Here is a 7,458-nt window from a genome sequence, read left to right on the forward strand (position 1 = left end):
TGAGCAGGGAGCCTGATGTGGGGCTCGATCCCAGGACTCTGAGCGGGAAGCCTGTTTCTCCCTCTCCCTCTGCTACTCCCCCTGCTTGTGCTCTCTTTCTCTCTGTCAAATAAAGAAATAAAATCTTAAAAAAAAAAGTAGGAGTTGGACACATGAGTATGAAGGTCTGTCTTTTCTCTCTCTCTCCTCCTCCCTCCCTCCCTGCTTTCCTCCCTTCCCTCCCTCCCTCCCTCCCTCCCTCCCTTCCTTCCTTCCTTCCTTCCTTCCTTCCTTCCTTCCTTCCTTCCTTCCTTCCTTCCTTCCCTGTCTCTCTCTTTTTGGCATAAATCCTTGCATTCCTGGGAGGGGTGTCCCATTTCTCACACAACACTCAGAAGGGGCGCTTGAGTGTCTAAGAGTGATCCTTCAGGAGCCCACCAGGGCCAGCCCACTTTATCAAACACACTCTGGGCACAGTAAAGAGAAGTTTGCTCTGCAGTTTGGACCAGAAAAATGAAATTGGGGAAGTCTCCAATTTTGACAGGCCCCTTGCTGGGGGGACACCAGAGCTGCTAAACTCCTCACTCTCTAAACTGATTTTGTTTACTTGCTGCAAACTTGCTGTGTTCGTTTGCTGGGCCTGCTGTAACAAAGCACCATAAGCGAGTGGCTAAGACCACAGAAACATGTTGTCTCGTAGTCCTAGAGGCTGGAAGTCTGAGATCCAGGTGTTGGCAGGGTTGGTGCCTTCTGAGGGCCGTGAGGAAGAGTCTGTTCCATGCCTCTGCCTAGCTTCTGGGGTCTGTTGGCGATCTTTGGCTTTCCCTGACTTGTAGAAACATTACTCCAATCTGTGCCTTCATCTTCACATGGCATTCTCTCAACATATCCGTGTACACATCTCTTCCCCCCTCTCTTTTTTTGGGGGGGCAGAGACAGAGGGAGAGAGAGAATCTTAAGCAGGCTCCACAATCAGTGTGGAGCCCTACATGGGGCTCGATCTCATGACACGAGATCACGACCTGAGCCGAAGTCGACTTGGACACTTAACCGACTGAGCCACCCAGGCGCCCCTCTTTCCCCTTTAATAAGGACATCGGTCATATTGGATTAGAGGCCACCCTAATGACCTCATCTTAACTAATTATACCTGCAAAGACCCTCTATTTCCAAAGAAGACCACATTCTGAGATACTGCGGGTTTAGGACTTCAACATATGGGGGGCACAATTCAAACTTACTTTTAAGCAAGTGTTGTGTGCCAGGAAAGAGGGTATGAGGGGCTAAGAAAAAGGGAAAAGATGAGGAATATAGTCAAGGAGTATTAGACATGCGTGACATCCAAAGGAAAGTTTTAGGGAAGAGGGGCAAACAGGCCTAGTGCCCTAGAGCAGGGCTCAGGTATCTTATTTGCTAGAGGATATGCTACCCCCTTGGCAATTCCCAATAGAACGGCAGAGACAAAATTTGCATTTTTTAAAAGATTTTATTTATTTTATTTGAGAGGGAGAGAGAGAGAGCACAAGCAGGGAGAGTGGCAGAGAGAGAAAGGGAGAAGCAGGCTCCCCCCCAAGCAGGGGACGTGGGGCTAGATCCCAGGACCCTGAAATAATGACCTGAGCTGAAGGCAGCCACTTAACCGACTAAGCCACCCAGGTGCCTCCAGAATTTGCATTTTTGTCCTTAAGGGAGCTTGTGATTCAGGCTGGTGTGGGCACTGTTGTGTGCTGTCCTTCAGCAATGAGATGCTCAGGCCCCCCAGCTACTTGGAGGGGTGGCTGCTGATAGCTCATAGTTGGATCCTTCTCTGTGAATCATTCTTGGCCAAAGGAAGCCATCTCATGAAAGGCGGGGCCCCCTGCCTGCCCCCACCCCCCCGCATCCCGTTACCAGTTGATGCAAAAGTACAAAGGCCTAGTCCCTTGTTTTGATTCAGGATGTCTCTGAAGGGCCATCCCAGCTTCAGTGTTCCTCGAAGTAGTCAGCTTCCCCCTCCGTCTGGTTCTAATTCCCTTGTTTCTTCACAAGTTTGGATTTTGAGAGTACTTCCCAATACAACTCCTGCTCACAAATCTAAGAGTCTCAGAGTCTGTTTCCTTGGGGACTCAACCCATAACAGTGCATAATGGGAGAGTGGTCCTAGGAAGCAGCCCCTAAAAATGGGATCACTTACCTGCTGGCGGGCTGGTGTGTCTGGAGAGACCCTGTCATGCGGCCGTTGTGCACTTACGAAAACTATCATGGTGGTGGAAATGTAAGACGATGTTGGAGGAATTTGCTACTGGTGACTGAGATAACTTGGGCCTCTGAGATGAGCCTGTGTCTCTGTCTACTTAGGCTGCTGTAACAAAATACCACAGACTGGGTGGTATTTTCAACAACACATATTTATTTCTCACAGCTCTAGAGGCTGGAAAGTCCAAGGTCAAGGTGCTGGCAGATTTGGTTCTTAGTGAGGGCCTGCTCAGTGGTTTGCAGATGGCCGCCTTCTTGCTTGTCTTCAGAGTTCAGAGAGAGCTCTCTGGTCTCCTCTGAGAAGGCCACTAGTCCCATCGTGAGGGCCCCACCCTCATGACCTCATCCAAACCTCATCACCTCCAAAGGCCCCACCTCCAAATACCATCACACTGGGAGTTAGGGCTTCAACATATGAATTGGGGGGGAGGGGCACAGACATTCAGTTTAATAATAAGCAGGGTAGTAGTAATTATGAGCTCTGTGGAATTGGATCACTGTTGCTGAGAGCAGTTTGTGCCTTAGAGAAGCCAGTGAAGGACTGAAGGAGATTCATCACCAGCTAGTTTCAGATGTCAAGAGTTCTGATTGAGAAGAATGGGGCCCTGGGGGATTGGATGGTGACCTCTGCACTTGGACATCTTGAATTCCCAGAGTCCCTTGAATATCCTGGGCCTGAAGAAGCGACTGCCGCTCCATTTGCCTGAAGACAGTGCACTGGCCTCCACCCTTCAAGGTAGCCCACACCCCTCTCAGGACCTAGCCCCACATCCAGTCCTGGCCATTGGACCAATGTCCCACCATAACAGGACCAGGAAAGTGTTGAGCCTGCTAACAGAGGACTCTGCCCCCAAACAGCTGCAGGGCTTACACCACGTGTCCTAGCCAGGAAAGCCAAGAGCCAGGAAAATCTGTGTGAGGATGAATCCTGAGGGCACTGGGTGAAGGTGGGTAGAACATAAAGTTGGGGAAAGGAGGATTTGTGGATATGGGGGCACACTGCAGTATTTAGTACCCTGTCAAGACCAGGGTCCCTGAGACTCTGGGATCTTGGGAGACATTGCTAGCATACTTAGAATGGTTTGAAGAAGCTTGTATAAGACAATAGAAGAAGGAGTCAAAAGCTTCACTGAGGAGGGCATGACATGTAAGGCTGGAAAACTCAAGAGGCAGCCATGTCCCCTGGGAGAACCTGGAGGGCCCTCTGTTCACCAAAGCAATAAGAAATGACCTGGTGAGAGGGGGCATCAGCATTGTGGAGAAATTTGTGGTGTTGAGGGAGGGGAGGAGGCTATCTTCTGGCAGCCAGGGCAGGTGGCAAGAGATGTTGTTAGGTGACTGGCAGATGATAAGATCTCTAAATAACAGAGGCCAAGTAGGAGCACATGGCCTTGAGGTGCAAGCTGGAGGCAATGATCATAGTTAGCAAAATCAGAGTGGCAGCCAGAGGGCCTGACCCAGGGAGAGGGACAGAGATTGTTAAGAGAACATGGCATTGTTATATAAAGGAGCCAAAGCTGGCCCCGGCATGTTGCCTCTAAGTTGTTTACTTCTTCAGAGCAGACTGATATCATTAGCACAAAAGCCCACCGCAAACTCCAAATTTGAAATTTAAAGCATCCAATTGCCTTAAATATAGCACAAATAGATTTTTAGCCATGTAGAGCCTGCTTACTTGGCATACCCTGCAGAACATCTGCACCCAACATCTGCTAGCCATAGACAAGACAAACCTGGGGGCTACAGAAAACTGCAAACCACTGCTGCCCTTCTCCCAAACCAGACACTGCTCTCTGTGCTGCTGAGTGACATCTCCTAGACACTTGCGCCCCTCTCATTCCCTTCTCTCCTGAGAGTTTCCTCACCTTCTTCCTCTCTAGATGGTAGCCCCTGGTCTCTGGAAAGTCTTTGGGTCATCAGAGATTTCCCCTTGCACACAATCCTATCAAAGCACCACCTAAGGGAAGCTCATTGTGTGTTACTATCCCCTTGCAGTTATAGCTTTGTCCTTGACCAGCCCTGAAATCCTCAACTCAAGCAGAGGCATCCAAGGGACAAAACAGGGGAGCAGCCAGCAAGGGCATTGTTCAATCTATAGGATAAACAGAAACCAACTGAGGGCAGCAATCCAGATAACAGCCATGAACTGTTGTCTGGTTTCCAGAGCTGAGCAGTTTTCAGACCTGGGAGCTACTGAATGAAGTAGAGGAAGGGGGTCCTTAGAAGAATGGACTCCACAACACTGTGGCAAGTCTATAATCATTGCCAAAATCCTTCTCTAAAGGGATCTATGGCCATTTATTTGAGTAATTGTTCCCTGCAGAAAGGTGGCAATTCAGACATTTGGAGGACTGTTGGATACACCTTCCAAGTTGACATTGATACCTGGGCCCCCAAAGTGTCATTGTGACCCTCCTGTTAGAGAGCCTGGTAATACATGCAGTTCTGTTCTGGGCCTGGCTCACAGTGGGCTCATTGTGCCCATCGTGCATCTCGTGTCATTTCCCTTGTCTCTGAAGGTACTGTCAGAACAGACACATTTGGTAGTTGGAAGAACTGCCATCTTGGTTCCTTGGCCCATGGGTGAGAAGTGTTGTAGTGGGCAAGATCAAGTAGCACCTCTGAAATTTTATCCTTTCCCTAACTAAGAGAGCAAATCAAGAACAATATTAGGGCGCCAGGGTGGCTCAGTGGGTTGAGTGTCTACCTTCAGTTCAGATCATGATCTCAGGGTCCTGGAATTGAGTTCCACATCGGGATCCCTGCTCTGCGGGGAGTCTGCATCTCCCTCTACTCTTCTCCGCCACCCCCCTCATGATCTCTCTCTCTCAAATAAATAAATAAAATCTTTTAAAAAAAGAACAATAATGTGTCCTGATGGCAATAGGGGAGATTAATGCCATTCCTAAAGACCTACAGGATAAAGGGAAGGTGGTCCTCATTATAGCTCCATTTAATCACATCATCTCAGCTCCTACTAAAACCAGACAAATCTTTCAGGATGACAACAGATAGTTACAAACTAAAACAAGTGGTAGCTTCAATTCCAGGTGACGTGCTGCTTACTGTATCTTTGCTAGCTCTTTGCTAGAGTGATTTAAGATGGTCTCAGCCATGGTATGCTGTCATTAATCTAGCGAATGCTTTTTTTTTTTTCCATTGCCTATTAGAAAAGAGGATTAGAAACAATTCACATTCATATGAGCCAGGCAAGTATATATATATATATATTATGATATTGCTCTAGGAATATGTATCTCATCCTTAGTCATAAAATGGACTGAAGGGACTAGGACAATCTGGACATCCTTCCAAATATCACATTGGTCCATTATATTTTCACCTGTTAATCAGACCAGATGAACAAGAGGTGGCAAGTATGGGACAAGGAAATAAACCCAATGAGGATTCAGATGTCTGCCACAAGAGTAAGATTTTTAAGGGTGCACTCATCTGGAACATCATGGGACATCTACTTCAAGGTAAAGGATAAATGACTACATCTTGCACCTCTTACCACTAAGAAGGAAGCACAATGCCCAGTGGGCCTCAGGTTCTGGAAATCACGTATTCCACACCTAGGAATAATACTTTCCCATGGGCTGCCAACTCTGGCGGTACCCAGAGTAGGAAAGAGCTCAGGTCCAGGCTGAGGTTCAAGCAATGTGATACTCAGGCCTCTGATCCAACTGACCCTATGGAATTAGAGGTATCTGTGGTGTCAAAAGGCATCAGATAGAATTTATGGAGTGCCCCAATAGGAGAATCACAATATAGACTCTTAGAATTCGGGAGCAAGCCAGGCCATATCAGCAGAGAACTATATGTCTGAAAAACAGTTCCTGAAAGGCTTCTGGACCCTGGCAGATATGGTGCAACTGACCCTGAGACTTCAAGTGACCTTGCACCCAGATGAGCTGGCTTCTGTCAGCCCCAAGTCCTAAGTCTGGAGGTCCCAGCAGCAATGTGCTGTGAGATGGAAGTGGTCCATCTGGGGTCAGGCTTGCATGGGTCAGTTGGCCAAACCTCCAAACTCCCTCTGAACCCACCACTGTTTTTGGAGCAGTGCCTGTCCCTCAGCCCATCCCTCTGGCTGCATGGAGTTGGGTGGTTCCTTATGGCCAGCTGATGGAGGTAGAAAAAGGCCAAGTGTGGCTCACAGATAGGTCCGCATGGTATGTGGAGCAAGTAAAAAATGGACCGCAGCTAACTTCCAGCCCCACACTAGTGGTGGCCCTGAATGACGGGGGCAGGGGAAATCCTCTCCATGGGAAGTGCTTTGGGCAATATGCCTGGTCATCCATTCTATGTGGGAGAAAATGAGTTTCTAAAATCGGAAGACATATGGCCGGGTGGGCAGTCACAAATCACTGGTTTGTCAGAGCTTTAGAAGGAGAAAGATTTGGGGGGAAAAAAGAGGACTGGGGAAGAGGCATGTGGTTGGACCCATTGGAGTGGGTATGAAGTATGAATGTGAAGATCTCTATGTCCCATGTTAACTTAGATGTTAACACACAGCAGAGAGCATCTACCAGGAAAGAGGTGCTTAGCAATCCAGCACACATAATGACCCAGCCAGTCTCTGCACCCGACCACCACAGTGCTGACACAGGAGTGCATCGACAGCATAGTCAACGGAGCAGAGACACGTGGACCAACAGAGCACGAGTGGCATGCACAGAGGCTGACCACTGTGGCTGCCCAATGTCCGACCTGCCAGCAAGAGACCGATGCTGGTCCTCTGGACAGCAACATTTCTGGAGCAGACCAACCTGCCACTCGGTGGAAAGTGGCCAGTTCTTCATCTTGACTCGAATGAACGCATAATTGGGTGTGGATTTGCCTTTCTTGCCTGAGGTGCTGAAACCAACGCAACTCTCATCGTTTGTATGGTATTGATCCCCCGACCTGGGATCCTGCAAAATGTCACCTTAGACCAGCAGCCCCATTTCCAGTGGGCACACAAGCAGAGGACCCATTGGCCCTGTTATATTCCATCACCCAGAAACTGCTGGCCTAATAGAATTATTGAGGTGCCAGCTTGGAAAGGATACCCTATGAGTATCCTCCCTTAATCTCTGCCATTATGTGGCACTGTGCTCCCGATAGATAGAACACATAAGGCTGAGAAACATAGTGTGGAAGTAGGAACAGCCCCATTTCTTCATTCCCAGTGACCCACTTAGGGAACTTAGGCTTCCTTCCCCTGAAACTCTAGGGGGGCCTAGAAGTCTTGGTTTCCAG

The sequence above is a fragment of the Mirounga angustirostris genome, unplaced genomic scaffold, assembly GCF_029215605.1.
Source record: "Mirounga angustirostris isolate CCGP_5_RB_7025 unplaced genomic scaffold, mMirAng1.0.hap1 SCAF_2, whole genome shotgun sequence".
Classification (NCBI taxonomy): domain Eukaryota; kingdom Metazoa; phylum Chordata; class Mammalia; order Carnivora; family Phocidae; genus Mirounga; species Mirounga angustirostris.